This window comes from Vanellus vanellus, assembly GCF_965231255.1.
Source record: "Vanellus vanellus genome assembly, chromosome: 1".
Lineage (NCBI taxonomy): Eukaryota > Metazoa > Chordata > Aves > Charadriiformes > Charadriidae > Vanellus > Vanellus vanellus.
In genome coordinates, this window is record NC_138905.1 from 109,137,866 (window position 1) to 109,160,357 (window position 22,492).

The window sequence follows — 22,492 nt, forward strand, 5'->3', positions numbered from 1 at the left end:
CCCACTGCACCAGGCAAACAATTGGTGGGGATTAGCTGGACGTTTCTTCTTGGAGGCAGGGCTGATTGACAGGATGATGAGCCCTACAGTTGCAACTGAATCAATGTTTTACTTGCGTTAACATCCAAAATAGCAGTAAGTACTCTGAAAAGCCAGCTGTGCATCTGAAGTTGAGCCCCAAAGTGAGTGTCCACTTTAAACTTTTACCTCTGTGAGCCAGCTCTCAACATCCCTTAGTCGCTGCACAGGGAAGATGCATTCATTAATGTCTTTAAAGCACTGAAGTACTAGAATGGTGATATGAGAGGAAAGTCCATCAGGAATGAATAATCCTGGCTTTGGAACTGAGTTTTAACAGACTGTGGTTAGGTAAAGCCTATGACCTTGTATTGACCATAGAAGAGGAAACAAAATATTGAATCAGTAAGGGAGTGCTGCTAATTCTGTACACTGAATAAAGAAAAGTTCCTATGGACATACTCTACATGTTCACATAATTGCAGATTAGTATATTATTAAATACACAGAACAGTGAACAAGACCCAATCTTGATTTTTATGTTTCCTGACTTCTGAATAATGGATTTTACAAGTTTATTAATATTATTCTTTCTTATGCTTTTGTATATGTTTAAGATAAATGTTCATATTCAACATGAATATTCAGAATTCCAGAGAAATACATTTTCTGCAAAATTGAAATCTGTCTTCCAGTTGGAACCTACTCATCTCACATTTTCTTTAATCCCCAAATCAGAATATTATTTTAGTTGAAATTATCTGAAATAGTTCTTTTAAAATCTATTTATAAAACCCTTTATTACGCTTCCTTTCCAGTGAATTGGCAAGTCTTCTGTAAAAAAACTCAAGATCACTTCTGGTAAGTATGAAGATATATGTTAGAAAAACATTACTAAGGTTGTAAAATCAAGCATTCAAGACAAAAATTTGAAGGATTTGCCTTTAACCAATGTCTCAGCCCCTCCCCCTACCATCTATTTGCCATACTCGAATAGGATAGTAGTCTGAGAAGTCATTCTCTGCAGTGGATTGGACTGCCTGTAAGACTACAAATCTTCCAGCAAAGACTGTGCCCATGTTTTGACTGCCATGTGCAAACCTGGTCATGTCATTTCGAAGTACACGTTTTAGTATGAGACAAGTACAGGGAAGAGGGAGAAAGGATGATCATCATACTTTCTTTTCTATGGGGGAATTTAAATCAGCTATAACTCTCCAGTTTAGAAATGAGAGAAATGAAAGAGCATGCATAATATAATATAATATAAAATAAATATAATACAATAATAAAATATAATCAAATAATGGCTACAAAACCATAAATGTCATGGAGAAAGTAAAGAAGAGAACATTCACTGTTCATAGTAGGAGATTGAGAGGGCACTCAGTGAAAGAAAGTACTACTCATACTATAATTAAATGATGGAACTCATTGCAGTAGCATTTTTTTAATCTGCATTGTATATAAACGAGTAAAGAAGAGATGAGATAAAATCATGAAGGAAAGGTCCATGAATATCTATGAAACACAGTGATGTAATTGAGACTTCTGGGTCAGGAAATCACAAACTACAGTTTACTTGCAGACTAATGACAGATTACAGAATTTGGAGACTATACTGAAGAAACATTACCCCACATTTCCCCTGTTTCTTAAGCTCTTTCCCAAAGCGCTCATAATTTGCCCCTGTCAGAGGCCGGATACTGGGTTGGAGATACCTTTGGTCTGCTCCTAACTGCCGTATTTACTATGTCATAATCCTGGGAAAAAGCTTTCATTTTAATGTGCTATCGGTTGAGCTGGCTTCTGAATGAGATACAGAATATACTTACTTGTATTTTATAATAACATTTCCCCTAAGTGAGAAAAAAATAACTGCCACATTCATCAACATGTCAGGTTGGTTTTTTGGTTGCTTGGTTGGTTTTTTTGCAATATGCAGTATTTCCATGTCATACATGAAAGACTATAGATTTTTCTACATTGCCAAAAATCTCACTTTCCTTGTCCTATGAAAGGATTAGCCGCTACAGAGTTAAGGACTAAAACCTTTTGAACATGAGTCATGTATACGTTACTAGGTGACTAGAGGAGGTCATCTTGGCTCCAGCCTGTCTTCCTGTCATTTTCCAATTTATTGACAGGTTTTCGTGAAATAGGTTTGATCAAATGTGTTGTGGAGCCAAGTGGGATCAGAGAGTCCTCTGAAGTGTCCTTGGAGTCAGACGCCCTGACTCCTGCTCATGTTGCTGTCGGGCACCTGCCGCATCCGACAGCTGCATGCAGACACCTAGCTGGTAAAGCCCCCAGCAAGAAACCGTCCAGGCTCTTGCTCTCTTTTTCTAGGTTTTATTTTTATTCCACCAAACAGTTAATGTAAAAGCTTAATTCGAGCAACTCCTCTTCTAAAGAGCTTTGACATTGGGCAGCACTCTACATGCTCTTGAATCCCACATTAGGCTTAATGTGCTCTGAGAGGTGGCGTGCATCTGACATGACTCCAGAAGAAAAGCGGGGAAGAAAAGAGCTGATCGAAGTCATTAGCGGGATTTTGAATCTAGCAGAAATGAAAGTCTCACACTCTCCAACTGTTCTCAGCTGTCACTGTGATTATTAACTTCATGATAACAATAAGGTTGTAAGCAAATTTGTAGCTCAGCTGGGGAAAAGATTGGAATAGACTACATTTTTTTCTCTCTCATTAAACGCTTCAAATACAACTGAGAGGAATTTTAATATTTAAAAAGGGAGGTTCAGAAGCTATTTACTTCTGGGCAGCTTATTCTAACAGCATCTCAGCTTATTTTTGCTCCCATGCATCTCTAATAAGTAAATATATGCTCATGGTTAACTCTAGAAATCTTTGCTATTTAATGAATATGGAATTAACTTAAGTCTTTAAAGCATTTCCCCTTAAAGCTTCTCTCCTCTTCTCCAACCTGGCCTCATTTTTCTTCTCATCCCGGAATTGCTAAGACAGACAAAGTCCTTCATTGATATTCATCATAAAAACATAAGATTTCCCCCTTTTCAGAAGACGTGCCACTACTTATTTGGCTGAAAACCATCACCATGTGTCAGGCTATTCAACTCAACAGGAACCTATTATGGCTGAAGGTCATGCTGTTGTTTTACTGTATGCCACTGTTGTTTAAGCTGTACCACAGAAATCCTCCATTTTTCCAGCATGAGTGGGCAGTTTTGTGAGCTGAGAAAGGATAAGGATAAGGACGCATCACTTCAAGAAGGGACCCATTCCCTTGTCAGTGAAAGCATGCTGGCTGAGTGATACCAGTGAGACTAAAAGGCTGATGCAAGCAGGAAAGAAGGGTTCAAGAAACCAAGGGGTGGAGGCTCGTTAGAATTAACCGAGCCACTCATTGTCTTGAGCCAACATATATAGTGAAGTGGAGAAAACAAACAAACAAAAATATATAACAACTGCAAAATTATTAGCTTAAAATCTATTGATAATTATCGACTGAATGGCTTTGTTTCACTAACGAAATTATTTTACTTATTAAGGCTAGAAGTACTTTCAATAAGGCCTCATTGAACTTAGTAAGCATAAGAATAGTTTATTTTATTTTTCTTTTTTCAAAACAATAACAAGTGAGGGAAGAGAAGAAATATTCTGACTGCCTTTAATAAGGCCAATATTATATTCAGAATAGTCCCTTAACTGTCCTTAGATAGTATGGTCACTATTTCAAAATCCCACTCAATAGTTTAGGAAGAAATGCCTTTACAATTGCTAATTGAACATTAATAGCAGTTAAGGTTTAGTGGAAGACTATCACACCATTTTCAACCATATTTCTTCCTTGTATATCATACACATTTTCTCCAACATTTGGCTAGGCAGGTGGCCAGCAGGCACTGTCAAGATAATTTATGTCTCTTGTTTATTTGAATAATTAAAATAACAACAACACTGGAACCCTGCAAGTTTTGCACACCCCCATCTTATACAACACTTTCCTGTTCCTTCTACTCATGTTCTCCCACAGAAGAAATCCCGTGCATAAGAAGGAGGCTCCTAATGAATCATTAAGGCCCGAGGCGGCAGATCTTTGTGAAAGCAACAAATTTCTGTCCTGCTAACCAACGAGAGAAGAAAGCTCCCATAAGATTTTATAAGCCCACCTCCTGCTCTGTTTATCACAAGTGTTCCCACCCACCTCAGCATTGCCTCCTTCTCCAGGGAGCTCAGTGGCCACCCAGCTTCACCCAGCTCAGCTGCTCTTGGGTTGCAGGTGGCATTTGGCGACCGACTGTGACTGCGTAGGTGGTATGTGTAAGCAGCTCTAATTTTCCTATTTCTGAAGGACAGAGGATCCAATCCAAAAACTGTGATCTTGAATTTTAACCAAGAACAGGAAAGCAATTGAAAGCAATGGGTTCTGAATCTCCCTTCAACTCTCATCCTGTCCTGGCTTCTCTGCGGCTGCATTCGCTCACATGTGATTGCCTCTGATGCCCGCAAGATCCCGCCTAAAAGAGAAAGAGCTAAACCATAGCAATTACATTGTAGCAACTGATTGTGGTCTGGATTGATTCCTGTGAATGGCTAAATCCAAAGCATTCTACTTATTTTGGGCAAAATACTTGGGCTAAGCCACATAACATCACCGACCATAGGACAGCCAGAGTAATTTACAACAGTACTAAACTGTTGACTTGTCTCTACATATTTTCTTTGTCATTACCTTTCTTTTCTAGACAACCCATATTTTCCCCTTGTTTCAGGAGATTTTTCTGAGATGCACATGGTACATGGCTACCTCCCTACACTGTAACAATGCTGCTGGCCTTGTGATGCAACACAGCTGCATTTTATGGGTGGGTTTTTTATAGCCCTTCTGCACGTTTTCAAAAACTGTCAGGTGATTTTAAAAGATGAGAAAATAAAGTGATCTAACTCAAGGCCCTTTTTTTTTTTTTTTAACGTCTGCATAGTAATTGGGAGCCCCAACTCCTGTACTCACAAGACAGGGTCAAAGTCTGAAACAATATAAATTGCTTTGCTGATGAGCACATTAGCTAAGAGAAGTCTGTTTTCCTGCTAGACAGAATTAGTTTGTGCCAGTATGGGGGAACAGAACCATTGCTATATTAACCGTCAACACTGGTGGGTGGCATATTAATCCTGGTAATATTTTTTATCTTCTCAGCTGAGTAACATCCAGGAATCCAAGTTGCAAGGTAGCAAGTTCCTTTAGTTAGTAAAAAATTTTAGATTATCATGTTCACAGAGTTCCTTCTGGTATGTTTCTTTCCTCAATGTACATGTCTTGCTATGAATTAAAAAAAAAAAAAACAAAAAAAACCACAACACAATAAATAGATTAATGTTAATGTGATGCTTGCAACATCCCAGCTTGTTCCCTTCCTTCAGTAGAAAATAAAGGACATACGAAGCGGGGTTATAATTTATGGAGTATTATCAGTCACTCAATTTCAAGAGTCAGAATATTCTGGTTATGTTATCTGCTAATTCATCACATAACTGAATGTTTTTCTGTTTTTAAAAGGCAAAATTTTGAAACTATACATATATTTCTTTGGGAAAGTCCAGAGCAAAATCAGATGTCAGACATACATAAATGAGATGCTAAAATATGGTAAGCATATCTGACAGTTCAAAATACATTATTTCTTTGCTGCCTGTCTCAGTGAACTTCTGAAAGAGAAAATGATATTACCTGCTTTATTGTAAATTGTATTGTGAGACAGAAGATTTTTCTTCTATAGCCCTGGTAATCTAAAAACATTGTCCTTAGTTTGGGATGTTTCTTGACTTGAACTCTACTTCTTTCAACACATCAATCCAGCAACAAAAAGCTTTTCTTTTGCAAGGCTTCTCTGTTTTCAGAAGAATGTCTGCCTTCGTGTTGGAAACCCTGACACCATCTCTGTAAGTTTACAACTGAGTATAACAGTCTTCATGTTAAACTGACCTTTGTTTTAAGAAAATATATTTATTAAATTTCTCAGCTAGATTTGCCATCTGAAAAAAAAAAAACGCAAAACAAACAAAAAAAAAAAAGAAAGGAGGACTGAGAAGCACTCAGTTCAGACAACTGGAATGACATTTTTGTAAGTATTTCTATTTTTGGTATTCTGCCTATAACTCTGCAAAACCTATCCTTTTCAAAATGCCATTTGTTATTAACTCTTACAGCTATTATTTTAAAATTATTAAAAACCTACTTATTCCCTTACAAAGATAATGGAATTCAGTGTTATTTACATAAATATGAATGTATACATTCATATCTATTGATATATCTATACAAATTTTTAAAGGGAAAATGCCTCTAATTTCAGTATAAATACCCTTTAAAATGTACAAGAGGAATTTAAAAATACATATGATTACAAAAAAAAAAACACTTAAAATTAACATTTCAAGGAAATCAATGATTTTAAAACTGCGATGCTGCCATGGTAATCTATTTGATTGAGACAGAGAATTTATTGCAAAAGGAAGCAACCTTATAGTTTTGCTAGAAGTAGCCCAGACAGTCTGTGTCAGTTCAGGACCCCGTTTGGCTATTTCCTTTTAGTAAAGCAACAGTTACAAGGACAAGAGGCTAAGGCTCAGTGCATTGGAGACGGTAGGTATATTGCCATTTCCCTGGCATTGCTTTAGGGCACGCAGAGGGGTTCCCACGAGCCCCACACCACGGAGCTTTTTCCGCCGGCAGGCACCAGAGCATGTGCGTTTTGCTGATGCTGCAGCTCCAAATGGAGCATACCACAGGTGATGTTCATTACAGAGGCTATGGGGATATAAAGGAGAGCACGGGTTATTGCTGATGGTGGAGTGCCAAAGGTTAGTGAAAAGCTGGATTGTCTGCTGGACCAGGGTAGATAAGAACACAAAAGGGCACAGGAACGGATTTGAATACAGCCACTTATCAGTGTGCCTTTTAAACTACATTATGCTGCATATAATGGTGTGCTGTTAGCACTAGAATTAGGAATCTCCTTTTATGAGTGTACTAATTTATTAACATCAATTTGTGTCACCATTTTAGCAGCTCCTCTACTTTTCCCTGAGCCAAGAAGTAAGACACCAAGTCAGCTAAATTCAGACTGAATTCAAGCGGCTCTAGTTCTTTTCAAACAACTATTGCAATCTGCTGATATAGCTCTCTGATGGCCACTGTATTGTTTCCCCCACAATAAAAGCAAAGAAGCACATATAAACCAAAGAAGTTTATGATTTGGAATAAATTGTAGCTTTATTATTCTTTATTACTGGAAACCAGCCAATTATTATGCAAAAGAATAAAAAAGGATCATTTATATATCGTACTGTTAAATTTTATATAGAGTGATATGATAAAATGGCCAACTGGGACTGTGGGTGGGGAATGGGAGGAATGCTAGATTTTATTTATGTTATGTTTATTGTTAGCTATGTTTATCCTTTTTTGTCAGTTAAAGGAACATTAAATAGAATTATCTTGGATTTATGGTAAGTAATAAAGCAGGATTTTTTTCCATGAATGCTCAATTAGATTAAAGTATACATTCACAAGTGCAAAGTATGCACCTATTTATGATTTCTTTCCTGAGGCCATCTTCACATTCCTCTCCTGAGTCTGCAAGAATTTGGAAGACTTTGGACAAAACAGTGCACGTGTTTACTGTAACACATGAGCGAGCATATTGCAAGACTGGTAGGACTGAAACACGGAGTTTGGGGATTGTGAAAGAGAATGGAAAGGTGCAAAAAATGTCAGCACCAGACCTAAAAAAACCCACCAAGTGGGGATTTCTGGCAAGAAGTAATGTAAATAATTATTATTTCGAAAGGGCACTAGCACTGCATGGTATTTGTGGAGGAAGAAAGAAAAAGCCCTTGTTTAACCTTTGTGCTGCCATGATTCACCTGTGCCTAAAAGAAGGCAAAGCCTAGAAAGCCTCGGTAGAAGGCACCTGATGTCTGGCTGCATATCACTCTGGCATAGACCCTGACATTTTGCTCAGACAGGGATCTGTCATCTAAAGCCAGGGGAAAGATTTACGTCTCTCTTCCTGGCACATGATATCCTTCAAAACTCTTTTAAAATGTGAAGATACCATTTCAAACCACACCTGGTGTTCTTTTTCCTTACTTTACGGTTGTGTCCTTTTTAAGACAACACTGTTGTGAAACAAGGGAAAAGCAAGCAGGATTAAGTTCTATGTTTTTCAAAAAGGTTATGTCTGCAGTTCAAGGTTTGGGAATTTAGTCTTTGCTGTTGTGTATGCTCATATACAAGATAAAGGAAAAAAAAGACGAGTGGTTTGAATTAGTTCATCTCAAAACATTCTGTAAGGCTTGTTACATATAATATACTGGCTCACTCTATTAGATGCCATTTTTTGATTAGCTGATAAAATCTCTAGCCAGTGCTAGCATGAAAAAAAACAAAGGTTCAGATTCATTAAGATCATTTTGTGCTGCCTGTCATGCTGCCTTCAACATAATTTGAGACTGGGCTTAACTTGTTGTGCAAGGACTTCCCCATGCGACAGGTTTCTCAGGTAGTACTATGATACTTTTCAGCTCCAGCACAGAGATGCTGCCTAAAAGGAGTTATAGCTGGGAAACTGCCAGACCTCCCGGGACATAAGCAAGATGGGTAATTGATAACGCCGTGGTTAAGAACTCTGAAAACCTGCTGTTTCTCCTCATTTCTCTCTACTCCACAGCTGAACATCATCTATGCTATACTAACAGGATCATATTATTACAAGATATACTTCCAAACAGACCCAGGTTCTTACTGACAAACAAGTGCAGACTTTGAGGATTCAGCTTTGGTTTTATGCCAGCAAATTGTAAAGGCACAAACTGCTCTGCACTATTATTCCTGAATTCTGCATGCCTGTTTTGTCCTTCATATGTGTCTTACAGGGAGATGCAATCAAGTAGCTATTGTTCAAAATTTTATCATTCGTAACTTAAATAACTGAAACAGTAGTGGAAGTTTTAAAAATCATCTTGCTTGCTCACTTTGGTGAAAATTCTCTGAATATGCCCGTTGCTGAAGAATTTCCTAGTTCATATTTATCACAGAGGGCGAAAGTTATGCTTTTATTATAGCCTAGGACATAAGTCATTGCAAAAAAAAAAAAAAAAAATCATTTCAGGGAGATTTTATTTGCCTAGTATGGAAAAGTAATACTTATTAGATTCACAAGTGCTACAGATTTATATTATTAGCTATGAATTACCCAGTGGCCTAGCTTTCATTTTTTATCAGTGCAGAAATATCTTTGCAGCTTGTGAGACAAGGAACATTGTAGTCTTCAAATATCATTCAGAGCCAAGGAGACTGACAGAAGTCTTGACACCAGCCAAATGCAAAGTACTCAGACACATCCAATATCAGAAACTGCTCTGCACGTCACACAACAATAACTCGTTCCAACAGTTTTTGCATATTGAAGGTACATAATCCTCCAAAGTGTCTTTCTCCAACTGGACATAAAAACTACTGAAAAAGAGATAGGGAATCCCAGCGAAAATTAAAGCTGTAGCAAACCAAGATCCATTTCTCTCTGAAGTGCCTAACCCCTGCTCTGGGTGTCCTCTCAGCAAACACCACCAGGGCTGTCGACAGCGGCAGGTGCTTTACTTCTCCCTCCCTCCCTCCCTCCCTCCCTCCCCCCCAGGATGCGGGGCTGTGCAACTCGAGGGCAGAGAGACTCATGCTGAAGCAGCCAACTTTGTTACAGAGCTTATGCACCGTAACGCACACGTAACCGGTAATCAGTAATGCCGATTCAAAGCGTCTGCAGGGTCCTTCGCTCTTCTCTCCTGCTTCTCAATACCAGCAGTTACGGTACTGGGGGATGACACTGGGGGTCACAGCAGGCTATTTTAGGCATCTGTATCATTTGGTTGAGAGACGGGCACCTCTCTATATCGACTGTAAAGAAAACAAAGAGGAAATACATAGGAAACCTAGGTTCTTAATATTGATGTGACCTGTGAATTGTGTAAAGCCCACGCCTCAAAGAGCTTAATACTCCTGGTGCAAAATGCACTCCTTCCCCAGAGCGATAGGACCTGCTGGCTTCCCAGAAGAGCTCAGCAGTTCTGCTATTGAGAAAAGAGAAAGTTAGAGAGTGGAAAAAAGGTGGAAAAGTTATTCAGCAAGTGGCGTAATGGCTAGTCAATAAACAAGCCCTCTCTCCCTCGGCAGTGATTAGGCTCTCTGTTAGCAAAGACTTGCAGTAACAATGCATTTCCCAAAGAACAATAACCTGCATAAAACTTATTTGTAGCTCAGGCGGTTTAACTAGAAATCTAAGCCATCGGCAAATCCTCTTTTAAGTTTTAATTTAATTTTATCTTCTCCTCAGGGCATGGAGTATGCACAGGAAAAAAATTGTTATTATATTTTTCATGAGAGTGAAAAAAAAAATATTTTTGGTGGGACTGATGGAGATGTGGAGCAGTGCAGAGGCGGGAGCTTGGGGGGAGCACAGTACTGCAGACGCCTTCAGGTGAACCCTTGAGAGAAACTGACTTTTCGGCTGATGGCACCAGAGATTGTGGATGGATGGAGACAGATCATGAAAGCCAGATATCAAAAGAGAGATCACAGCAAGCTATTAAAATGTACATTTATATTGCTAAATATTTTTAGGGTTGCTGAATTGAGACAGCTAGCAAACAGCACATCATGGAGAACATTGATTGAAAAGCTCACTGGGTTGGGAAAGAATTTTTCATTTCATAAGTCATTTGCTGTAACCATTCCAAAAAGTCAGCAGATTTTTAAAATTAATGAGTCGCTCTGTGATGAAGTCTGGCTTGATGGCCACTTCCTTCCCTGGGTTTTCTCTAGAGAACTGAACCTCATCCTTTTGTGCCGTTAGAATTTTTTGGTCAGTAATGCTAATTCATTTGGCATGTTTACAGCATGAGAAATTATCTTATCCTGTTTATAAAATCCCATACAGACACAATGCTTTACACAGATTTTAAGTCCAACTCCAAAGAGCTTTTTCTAAGGAGCTGATAACTATGTGTTGAATAATCAACAGAGCAGAAGGATTGTCATTAGAAGGGGCTATAAACAGCAACAGCTACAATTTTTTCACTTGTGGAGATCTGGAAGTATACTATTTTTTAAATTAATACAGTGTTGTTATTTTTATTTATTTATTTCCTGCTATAAAGTCTTCAAACAAAGGAAAGAAATTCCCTGGCCATATTCCACTTCTGGAGAGGAAAACAGGCACCAGACAAAAAAATCAACATGTCTGTTACTCAGATCAGACGTTTTCATTGTTTTCCATTGATCACTCTCCCATAACAGTTTAAATTTCACAATAAGATACTGCAATATAAGTACAAGTCAAGACAAAGCTACTTCAACGAATACCTGCCATGTCTTTGACCTTGTATAGATATAAACAAAAATCTTTTGTTAGTATACTGCCAAACATTAATTGATTTTGGCAAATTTTAGCAATCTAGACATGCCTTTTCTCATACATAATATGAATATTTGTTTCAAAGTGACAGCTAACAGGACAATCTCAGTAAGCGACTTGCTCATTGCAGATAAGAAATGTTGCATGAGCATAAGCCTTCCGTTTGTTAAAAGTAAGATCCTGAAAAACTTCCAGAACATAACATGTGAAGGTCTGAAAGTCTAACAAATAATAATTAACACCTAACATTTGTCAGGATATTGGGAATCATCTAGCTACTAATATTCTACTGGGAACCAGCAAGGGTTGTAAGATCCAACCTGCCACCTGCAACCTGATTTGTTGTCCTGTAAAAGCTATTTTCTCTCTGTTGCCTGTAAAAGAAGTCCAGATGACAACACTGTGGATAATGTAAGTCAGATGGAATAAATGCCATCCCTGTTCTCTCGTGCATCAGATGCAATCTCCGTCATACTGCGTTGTCACTGAAATGACTGCTGTCTATAGCCTCACGAGTGCTGAAAATTTAGTTTTCCTCGTGCTCAGTATTACATCACATTAACAATAATAATGAATATTCTGACATCCTGGTACTGTTGGTCTTGCCTTTTCCTTCTTTTACTTAAAGCACTAGGAAAAATAGTGCAGTGATTTGATCAACTAATTTGCATATGCAATTTGCTTTGCAAATTATCTCACTATTCCAGAGCTTTAACTAGTCTGGACCACGATCCTGTAACAGTCACAGCAACTGTTTTGTTTTGTCAAATGAATGAGCTTTTTTCAATTCCTATTTTTGTTTCTCTTACTGAAACAAATGTAATTGTGAGGAAGATAAATTTCCATGACAATCATTCAGAGTTGTTTTTAAATTCCTAATGGTTTAATATAAGTTTTAATTTCTAAGATTTATTCTGGGTGAAAATTAAATGTAAACAGAAATAGCATCTTTTAAGACAAATTAATTCAGAAATGTTTCATTCACAAAAAATAATTCTTCCCAATCCTTTTTGTCAACAGTCCCTTTCGCATTTTCACATCGCACAATGCGGAATTGTTGTAGATTTTGGCCAAACGGTATCCTCAGGGGCGGTGCACACGAAACAGTTGCATGTAGCCTATTGTAAGTTGCCTTGCAGCCGTGTTTTTCTGGTTCATCTCATCTCAGCGTAGGTACTCCTCTTCCCTCAGTTCAGACGTCTCATTCATGCTGCCTCTGTGAGCTGCCCGAGTGCCCAGGCTACTCTCATTCCTTGGCAGCGAACGAGACGGAGGACAGGCAAAGCTGTAGGGGAAAAAAAAAAAATAATCTGCATGAATGTAGGAAGAAAGCGATACTGCTATGTACGGAGAGGCCTGTATCAGCCTTTGTGTCCAGGAGTGCTCCGCTCTCCCAGCAACCCATGGTCCTTCCTCAAGCGCCCGATGCTTTTCAGATCCTAACACCTTTCTTCCCCTACACTTTCTCAGAGACCTCTGAGGTGCCTATGGCTCACACTTGCTCTCGGTTTTCATACCTTCCAGTGCTATTTCAAAATCTTGTGACTTTTTTACTGACATCTTTAACTTTAAGGGGGAAATTGCCCCCCTCCCTGATGCTCGTGTAAGTTCTCATCATCACAAATCTCACCACAAAATGGATCAGATGGAAACACATTGTATTTCTGTAGTACTGTAAACATATGCGGTGTTCTGACCAAGATCCTGTTCCTCCTCGTTTCAGGGACTACCCGCAGTTTCCTCCTCCTCCTCTATCATATGTAGGACCCCCAGGGCACGCCACCTTCTACTGTTGCCCCTACATCAGGTTCTTTGGGAGTCACTGACATCTTTTTTGGCAGCAGGAACACACTCCGACAAACATCACCCAATGCTGAAACCTGCAGCACAAGGCAATGCGACACGACACTTTCTCTTTTCCTTTCATGACGCTTGTCCCTCTACAGCAGAGCCCCCTCCTCCTCCCATTTTGCTCTGGCTACCCCAGACCTCAGACCGCATACGGAATTTTGCATCAGGGAAGGGCATTGCAACAGAGGGAAAGATGTGACCAGTGGCCCAGCATTGCCTGATCCTTCTCTTCTCCTCGTGATTCTGTGTCAGCCTCTCCTCCCAGTCCAGCTACCTTCCCTACCCCCCCAGGTGCAGGTGTCTGTGCCAGGCACCCTCCCCCCAGACCCCCTCTCCCCTCTCTGGGCTGTCTTTTATATGTAAAGCAGCTTCCCACACACTGCGCCCTAAGTTGCCTCTCTCATTTTTCCCCCTAACAGGCTGTCTCCACCCCGCCTCTCAAAGTCTAATCTCCTACGCTTTGTCTGGGCATAGACTGTAAACTCTTCATATACGATGATGTCGCTGTCACGTATTTGCTCAGTTCTGTATGGCATTGCTTTATAAAGGACCAAAATCATTGCTTTACCTTCAGAACTATTAGTCTATTCAGGTACTGATTCAGATGCCATTTAAATGACAATTGGGTTCAGAGAATATGGCTTCCAAGTATTTTAATTTGACTAGGAATCAATCCTTCCTAATTACTTTTACAAATAATTCTTATTTTCCAGCTGGAAATAGAGATAAGGTTGTGTGTATATATATTTTGCTCTGAGATTGAAAAAAAAAAAGGTTTAATAATTGTGTATCTGATAAATTGGACAAAAGAGAGATGACAACTTTTAAAGAATTTAAAAGCAGATCTGATTCTGGTAATAATCCCTATATAAAAGCACTAATCACATTAGAAGAAATTAATCTATAAAGAGTAAAGGGAATCAAATGCGTGTCAGAGCAAGGGAGAAGTTTTATAATTTGGGAGATAGATAAGTGATTAACCCAGTGAGATGACTGGGTTGAAAAAAAAAAAATCAGAAAAAACTCTAAATTCACAGCAAGTGTTCAAAAAATAAAGATGATCTTTTCTCACTATTTTGCAATAAAGACATACACACGGTTGGTTTAAAGGTATTGGTGAGAGAGTCCATAATATGATAAAACCAGGAAATTGAAATAAATTTTATTTTAAAATCTTTATGTCTATATTACTTAAAAGCCAGTCATTTGAAAAATTGTAAGAAACATTAAAGTATCATAGTGCGTGTTCAAGTTCTTTTACCCTGCATGCTCCCAAATGTGATATTAAATAGCCCTGTGGAGCAGCTATATAAGGAATAACAAATACAAATGTATTAAATTTTAACCACCTACAAGAGCTAAGCCAACTATTTCTATTTTTCCAGGTCTATGCTGGACAAAGAGGGAAGAGCTATGCTGTCACACAAGGAACAGCTGTGGTGTGTGTAACAGAGGAAGGAATGGGACAGGGAGTGGCTGCAACGGTATGTATCATAGAGAAATGCTGTCTCTGAGGGTTTCTTTCTATTGACCCCCCAAAAAATTAGTCTTTAAAGGAATAATAAGCTATAATAAATCTGTGCAAGACGTTTCTTTTGATTTTATTCACTCTGAAATATAAACAGATAAAATGTTGTAGAAGTGCATAGACATATGGAGAGAAATTAAGGTGACTTGCGCTCATTTCTTCCTTTTGATGAACAAATTTGTTGAAATTACTCCTGGAACTACAGGAAAAAAGGTTCCTATGTATCATGCACAACAACTTGTTATAGCCTGGAACAGAGATGACATCCAGTGCTCACCTGACACTAAGGTGGATATCCTTTTTCATGGCTGACAAAGCGCACAGGTAAATCATCTGCGTAAAAAGCTCTGTCCCTGTTGCAACAGTCTGCTTAAATATACCATAAATATAGGTCCAAAAAGGAGACACCGGCTATGATCTTGACCTTCTGACCCCAGTGACAGTAAGAAGAAATGGTGCTGTTTTCACATCTTCTATCCTCTACAAATCACTTCATTGCCAGTCTTTTGCCTGGCTCGCTGAAGGCAGTCAGAGTAGCCTAATGCAGTCCCAGTGCTTCACTGGCTAACGCGGTGACAGAACTAAATAAGCCACGTTTGCGGAGAAGAGAGAAGCAAGATGCTCTATTCTGTATTTGTACCGTGAGCTGACCAAGCAAGCATAGGGAAGGACACCATAAAGCTGCTCCGAACTGCAGATCCCTTCCACACATAACTGTTACACCGTGTCAGACTTTTGAGACGTTTGCTTCTCCTTTACTCCTGCTGAGAATAGAAATTGGCTTAAAGTAACTTTTGCTAGGGTTTAAATTAAATGCATCTATTTAAAATTCCATGTCAAATGGGGCAGCTAAAATAAGAAAAATCGGAATAAATAAAAGTTAACATTTGTACTGCCAATGCAAATACACTTTTTCTTTTGAACAGTTCAACCATACAGCCTAGCAAAACGCTTCCCAAACCTTGTTGAAATGAACAGGACATAAGTACATATGCCTAAAGTTAGGTATTTGTTGGCTAATATTTACCTAGGTTCAGGTAACTCTTAGGTTTTGCCCAATAGCTCAGCATATAACGTACGCATGACACAAAATGAATCTTGAGTTCTTTAATAGCTAAGCATCTAGTCCAAGTTATTTCATTTACGTTAAAACTGTGGGATCTTTTCAGATGCATACACCAGCCATTTCCAGAGGCAGTTAGAATAAGATCCAGGTGCCCATCAATAACCTTCCCTATACTAGTTTCGACTGGAGGTTATTTACACACACCAGAGAGAGTAAGAGGGGCATTCTGCAGTCAGGACAGTAAAACCTCAAGGCACACCTCATAGCCCAGCATGCCCGACAGTGTCTGCCCCTCAAATTAGATTCAGCTGTAGACACCTATTCCACATACATGTCCCTGTCTGTCTCCATCAGTGACAGATAACAACTTCAATCACGATGGTTTTGCCCAATGCATCTCATTCACTGTGTGGGAGAAGGGATTTGTAGTGCTGGTTTAAGGAATAAAAGATCTGGAAATCTTATACACTTTAGACATAAGGGCATGTTTATTTTAAATTTGGAAACTACATCATGTTGAACTACAATATCTCTGTGTTATTGGTGATTACGTGAAGGGACATAGGAGCCAAACTTAGACTGTTGGTTTTTTTTTTGTTAAACATATCCTGACACTGTGCAAAAATTGAAGTTAAGACAGACAACCATACAAATATTCCTACATCTACAACATTTTGTATTTAATATGTAAAGATATGTTCAGGCAGATTTGCATTTCAGTTATTTTGTTATACGGTAGATATGTTTGCTTACAGATTCTGCACTATTCAGTAAAGCAACAAAAGCAAAAATTAGTTCATCAAGTCAGTCACTGAATGAAAGTGTGAGCTTGTAATTTCATTTTTTCTTTTTTCCCCAGCTGGTTTCAGCACACTGAGACAGTTTCACATGTTCTTTGGCCTCCTAAAATGGCTTCAGTATAACCTGACACAGATAATTTCAGTCTAACAATAAAGGAAATCAAAATCCGTAATGCAGAATCATTCAGAGCTGCTGGGATTTTAAAATCCCATGCCCTTTAAGGAACTTTCAAAATAAATGAAATGTTTTATTAATTCTAAGAGCTTAATGTACAGAACTAATAAAGGTGTACTCCATCCGTCATAAAAATCTTTGTCTTCTCCCATAATGCATTAATTTCTTTATACAGACAGATTGCATGGCTATGTTTGTACGACACTTTTCTTCCACTCAGATCAATTCTAAGACCTCTGAACTAAAGAAAATCATCTTTCTAAATGGAATACTAATTTTAGCTAAGCTGCTTTTGAAGACTATGCTCTTTTTAAAAAAGCCAAAGCTCCATACAAAAGGTAGGGAGAAGAGGGAGAGTGTAGCTGATGAAATGCAAATGAGGCTTTTCTCAGACAGCTGGCTGCTTTGGGATGACATGTGTGATGAATGGCTCTTAAAACATGAGCAGGCATCAAGCTCCAATTCAGTGTCAGACTGGCAAAAACAGCAGCATTACTGGATGCTTCCTTTAATTAATGCAACACTTCTGCATTAGTCCGGACACTGCCGATAAATGGGAAAGAACTGATATCAGTGGTAATATCAGAAATCTTTCAACCTTGAAGCTGGGATGCATTAGCCAAAAGCTGCGGTATCGTAAAAGGTTTAATTGTATTTGTAATGTACCAGTGCACCATGACAAAAATGGGAGATAGTGCAGGCAGGACAGAGTAAGCCGGTGATAAATGAGTGTGAGTGAGCGATTATAAAGCAAGGAGGAGTGTGAAAACAGACAATAGACAGCAAAGGGGAAGGGGGCAGGGATGGGAGTTATGATAGCAACAGCTACTCTAATGTGAAAAGTAGGTAATGAGAGAAACCTGGTTACAGTTTTGAGCTGGGCTACAAGCACAAAGCAGTTTAACATAAATCTTTCCTCTTAAATAGGTTTCATTGACGAAAGTGAGATTTACCACTGCACCTACTCCTAGCAGGACTTCATGAGGAAGGCTTTGCTAGCCAGTTATCTACTACAAAGCATCACAACTCACTAAATCAAACACACAGCACAAGGTTTTCTATTAATTACGTACCAAAGTAACAGGATACACATACTGTTCATCCATTGTGCTTAAAATTATATTTTTCCACTACAACATAGCATAAAACTCCCATGCAATTTTTATGCTGTCACATAGTTGCCAAGTACCAGTAACAGCAATAACAGTCTTCTCGAGATTGTTTTCAAATAAAGACTAATCTTCCACTGAAAGTGTAAGAACCTATCACATGGAAAGGCTAGAAAGCATTCATGTACAAAGTATTCATGCTTTGTGATTGCCATCAGTTGCAAACATTTCTGAAGAATCCATCTTCCTAGCATGTAGGCTAAGGCACATAATTAAGATTAACAACAAGTTCTGGTGAGGTTCTTGAAAATGGCCTATGCTTAGTGTTTCTGAGAAAGGTGAAGTATTCCCGTAATGTACTCAAAGTGATTTGCTGTTTCTTGATGACACCTTTATTCATGTGGTGGCCTTTTGAAACCATTCCAGTTGTTCTCTCCCTTTTTTGTGCACACATGAAAAGTATTTACTGTGTGCACTGAGTATTGACCGTGTAGTTTCAAAACTGTTTTTTTTCCTCTTTTTAATTAAACTTTGTTCTATGAAGCAAAAATAAAGTATCTCTTGCTTTTTAAGATGAATACCAAGATGAATTATTGTCAATGCTTATTTTCATACGTGGGGAGAGACAACGGAGAAAGCCTAACACATTTTCAGGCATCAAAACCAGATGTTGGAAATATAAAATAAGATACACAGAGCACTGTATTGATCACAGAATATGAAAAAACATTACACCTATATTAGAACACAGGTGACAGACAGTTTATCAGTTAGGAAAGTACCTGCAGTTAAGAGCATGTATACCTATCTATCTATGTGTATATATATGGATATGCTTCCCTGAATTGAGGCTAAAGACATCAAAACACCCTCTTGAACTTTCTTTTTCAATTATAGCATGCTTTCTTAAGCATAAAGGGCTGTAGAAAAAAAATCAAAATACAGATATTTAAGTGGCTTTTTCACTAAATTTCTAAATAGTTTTTCTTGTTAAAATATTTCTGTATTAAAATTACTATGCATGGATATGTTTTGATACTAATAGAAATGTCTGAACAGAAAGCAAGCTAGGCAGTGCTATGGTATAAGAGGTTTCCCCAGGAGAGAAGGGGAATAGCAAATTAACATTTTTTTTTCTTGCTTTATACACCATTTTTGTTAAATCTTTTAAGTCTGGTTTTAAATTCTGTGTCTTTTGGGTAAAACCACAGCTACCATGGTTGCAAAATACCTATGTAGCTCCAGAAAGCTAGCTGGAAACCAGCTTAGTATCAATTAACAGAGCAGTTGAATAGGGAAGAGGGTCAAAGGGGCTGGGATCAAAATCATTTTTTTGCTAAGAAATATCCAAAAAAGTAAAAAAACAAACCAAACCAAAATCAACCAAACAACCAAAAAAACCCAAAAAACAAACAAAAAAAAACCCAAACCCAAACAAACCCATAGACATCATCATAAATTAACAGATTTTACAGAGACAAAGAAGCCATATTTTCAGACTAATAAATTGGCATAGAACTGACAGTGGTGCTAATGTTTACCTTGTGAGTGTTTATTTCTAAGGCACGGTAGCTATCTCAACAAGCTTACAAGCCTTGATGCAAAGTGTCCTATTGCATCAGGAGCTTTCACAGTGAGGTAGGGAAGGCATCAGTCTACTTGGCTTCACAGTTTTTGCAGGAGAAAACCCATTATAATACATTGAATGAATTTCAGTGTTTCTGGAATGTTGACAGTAGACATGAAACAGGTGAATTATAAAGGCGGTCATGACCTAGCTTGTCTCAAAGTTAGCAGTCAGTACTTACTGTAATGTACATCTATTCACATGCCTCATTTTCATTCTTAACTCCCCAAGTTCCTGTAATATAGTTTAGCTCCTATATTATTTACAAAGTGCTTTACCACAGGATAATGAGCCCATGATCCTACCGTTCACTTCAGCCTACCGTCATGAAGACCATTTACTGTCCCTTTCCCTCCCTCACTCGTCTAATATTTAACGTACAGGACAAAGCATTCATTTCCACTAAATGAGAGATGCCATCAGAAGTGAAGGCTTCATGCTCAACCAGGATCGGATAATGATATGCTTACTCATGCTTACCACATTAGGAAGTTTTAATAGGACTACGTGAGGATCAGGTGCTAATCGTTGGAACAGCATCAGATTGCAGTCCACGATTTGGCTCACTCCTTCTGCAGTGCAGCTATTTAGCACTGATGACTGAATTCTGTCCATCTCTGAAAAGTCAGGAAGACAAAATAAGAATAGGAACAGAATTTAAAAGGTCCTTAACTGTATGGTTGCATGGCCAGAGGAAAGCCATCAGGTAATTGTCCCTGCACTCAGTGGTGGCTGGGGCACTGGCTGTGCAGATAGCTCCTAACAATCCCCCATTGTGCTCCTCTCTCACGGGGTTTTACTTGAACAGCATTTTCCACTAATGGATGCTGGTCATGAACAAACAGCTATAAATCACTTTGGCCAAGTTAACCCAAAGACATGTGCCAAATTCTAGTGTCAAACTGTCTAACGTGCATTTCCTAATAAATAGAAATATTTTTTAGCAGAAAACAAACAACCAGCAACACGGGTTAGGATGAAATCATCCAAGCGCAAGGACAGACCCAGATGGCTCTGGATTTCCCGGTAGAGCCCAGAGCTCCAGCGAGCTGTTGCAGTGAGCCCAGCCCCAAGGAGTATGGAGGGATACACACCCTTGCTGTTCTCCTAAAAAAGGCATAGGAGCGTCATCAAGTACAAAAACTCTGATGAAAGAGAAATATCCTGAAGATGAAGTGTTTACAGCAAAGATTTTGATGTAACAATTCCATGCAGAAACAACATATACATAATATGCATGTTTTATGTAATAAATATTTTTAAGACTGTGCTTTCATCGTTGATCAATGCTCCTAGTTCCCTGAGATCTCACGGTAAGATGTAAAGATTATATTTATAACCCAGCTAGATGACCTATAATGTTCAATACTGTCAAGAGGCCAGGAGTCCAGCTTAAGAAAGTTTCTAAGAATGTGGAATCTGGTAACTGTGAGCTGAAATTATTTTGGGGAAGAGAAGTTTCGAAGAAAATTTCAAAGATTATTATAATAGCAGATGCTTGAAAACACACTTTCCCATGATTTTAATAATTATAAGACAGACACCCAGTCAAGGAGCTTGCCCTGTTTACCTTGCATCGCTGACTAGCACAAGATAAAAAGCAAAAGGAATGTGGTGATTTTTTAGTTCACAACAGTTTTGGGGTTTTATATATTTTATATTTTAGACACAACAGATTTTGAAATCATTATAAATGGAGCCCGCATTTGGGTGGATAATGACACATATAGCAAGCCACATTTCTTTTCAGTGGGAGCTTCGTTATGAAACTTTTCCATGGAGTAATAGACACACTAGAAACCTTTTCAGCAAAAAGGAGGCAGAGGAAAGTATAACTGAATACCTAAAACTCCTTTAAGCAGGAATATAGTGTTTGATAAATCCTTTGGAGCAGATGGTCTTCTAGCTGATTTAAGAGATATGAGGTCCCTGGGAGCAATTGTTCCTGGAACATCAACAACTAATTCCCATTCTTCACATGTTCCAAATTCTGCATTCTCTGGAATGCTGCTAATTGTTTTACTTTGGCTCTGTTCTCAAGAGAAACCTAAATAATTTTATTTCACTACCAAAGTTTGTTTATAACCATTGGAACAACTGAATTTTGCATCAGAAACTACATTTTCTATGTTCTACTCATTGACCATTTTGCATGCTTGGGTAATCACATCAAAATTATTTTGAAGGAAATCAGAGAAATACACCATGGTTGAATCACCTGTATAATGCACAGATGATTTCATGCTACCCCCTCCTTCCCAGGTGAAATTAGTCAGAGAAGATATGAGGTGTGTGCTGCAAAAGGTGATGTGAGTCAGAGTGCAGAATAGAAACCGAAAGGCCTGGTGCTTGGCCTGTGGCTAGTCAATTCACTTCTTTATAGACATTTTTATTTAGATCGTAAGCTCTTTTTGGACAAGGTATACCTTGTGCCATGTGTTCATACAGTGCTTTCCACAGTGCTGTCCTTGAAACAGATCTCTGGATGTTATTGAAATGCAAATAAAAAAGATGAAACACACCATGAGTGATAATGTTATCATGGTTTATCATTGTTTTCTTTTTCTGCATGGCCTGAAAATGTCCTGTATTAAGATTTGGACATAAAACCCCTCCACACTTTAGTGAGAAGGCAGCACAAAAAAGAATCAACCCTTTTTACTACGGGAATAGATTAATCAAAGTCAAAGAGCTGTGGAAATCAAGATTCAAATAGATGTTTCTTTTGTTTTGAGCAGTTACCCTAATCCCTCCTGAGCAGAGAAGAGGCACGAACCAACAGGCAATCAAATACAATACAGATAGTTTACTTGGCTTAGTTAGCAAAATGCCTTTAGCCTTCTTACTATCAAGATTGCTGTTGTTAT